A 1,804-nucleotide genomic window follows, 5' to 3' on the forward strand; every position below is an offset into this window, starting at 1 on the left:
TTCTTTCCAGTAGACTTACTAAAATATTAAAATATTGTTTGTATTCTTGCCAGTAGACTTACTAAAATATTAAAATATTGTATCTATTCTTGCCAGTAGACTTACTAGAATATTAAAATATTGTATCTATTCTTGCCAGTAGACTTACTAGAATATTAAAATATTGTTTATATTCTTGTCAGTAGACTTACAGGAATATTAAAATATTGTTTGTATTCTTGTCAGTAGACTTACTAGAATATTAAAATATTGTTTGTATTCTTGCCAGTAGACTTACTAGAATTTTAAAATATTGTATCTATTCTTGCCAGTAGACTTACAGGAATATCAAAATATTGTTTGTATTCTTGCCAGTAGACTTACTAGAATATTAAAATATTGTTTGTATTCTTGCCAGTAGACTTACAGGAATATTAAAATATTGTTTGTATTCTTGCCAGTAGACTTACTAGAATATTAGAATATTGTTTGTATTCTTGCCAGTAGACTTACAGGAATATTAGAATATTGTTTGTATTCTTGCCACTAGACTTACAGGAATATTAAAATATTGTTTGTATTCTTGCCAGTAGACTTATAGGAATATTAGAATATTGTTTGTATTCTTGCCACTAGACTTACAGGAATATTAAAACATTTTCTCCAGGAGGCTTACATAATGGCTACTGTTAACCACCCAAACCTTCTGAAGCTTCTAGCAGTTTGCATGACATCCCAGTTAATGCTTATTACTCAACTTATGCCTTTTGGCTGTTTACTTACCTATGTAAGGAACAACAAAGACAAGATTAGCTCCAAGCCTCTTCTCAACTGGTGTACACAAATTGCACGAGTAAGAAACCTTATGATTTATGTCATTTTTAACATTAAAATTGAACATCTATTACCTTTACAAATTTGGAATGATTTCAGATAATAACAGTGTTAAATCATTTGAATATTAGTAGCCTTAGCCAGCTTTCAAGTCATTTCAAAACATAGTGTTGAATGTTTTATATAGACCTGTAGCTGTAGACATAACTTTAGGGCTGATATCAATAATATCAGATATAAACTATTGTTGTCTCTTTGTGGAGGTTTTTTAAAATTATTTTGTGAAAAATTAGTGTGTACTAATATACACCAAACCTAAATAATGTACAGACAAGACCTCAAGTATCATTTAGATTCTACTTAGTTTGTACTAATATACACCAAACCTAAATAATGTACAGACAAGATCTCAAGTATCATTTAGATTCTACTTAGTGTGTACTAATATACACCAAACCTAAATAATGTACAGACAAGATCTCAAGTATCATTTAGATTCTACTTAGTGTGTACTAATGTACACCAAACCTAAATGATGTACAGACAAGACCTGTTGAAATATCTTAAACACACTCAACACCAAAGTTATTGTGGTACTTGTCTTACCTGTTGAAGTATCTTAAACACACTCAACACCAGACTTATTGTGGTACTTGTCTTACCTTTGGCAATATCTTAAACACATTCAACACCAGACTTATTGTGGTACTTGTCTTACCTGTTGATATATCTTAAACACACTCAACACCAAACTTATTGTGGTACTTGTAACAATAAGTCTGGTGTTGAGTGTGTTTATGATACTTCAACGGGTAAGACAAGTATCACAATAAGTCTGGTGTTGAGTGTGTTTAAGATATTTCAACAGGTAAGACAAGTACCACAATAAGTCTAGTGTTGAGTGTGTTTAAGATATATCAACAGGTAAGACAAGTACCACAATAAGTCTGATGTTGAGTGTGTTTAAGGGTACTTGTCTTACCTGTTGATA

General features: G+C 30.8%; 1 long non-coding RNA gene across 1 annotated transcript in view; it reads left to right on the top strand.

Moving 5' to 3' along the window:
- The window catches only part of LOC111084280, a 3,691-nt gene extending 2,864 nt beyond the window's left edge, over positions 1-827 (top strand). Inside the window, exon 3 of the long non-coding RNA XR_002609478.1 lies at positions 647-827. This is a non-coding gene — a long non-coding RNA (uncharacterized LOC111084280). The remainder of the gene's footprint in view (positions 1-646) is intronic.
- Positions 828-1,804: the final 977 nt, after the last annotated feature.

This window comes from Limulus polyphemus, unplaced genomic scaffold (genome assembly GCF_000517525.1).
Source record: "Limulus polyphemus unplaced genomic scaffold, Limulus_polyphemus-2.1.2 Scaffold15690, whole genome shotgun sequence".
In the NCBI taxonomy this organism is placed as follows: Eukaryota; Metazoa; Arthropoda; class Merostomata; order Xiphosura; family Limulidae; genus Limulus; species Limulus polyphemus.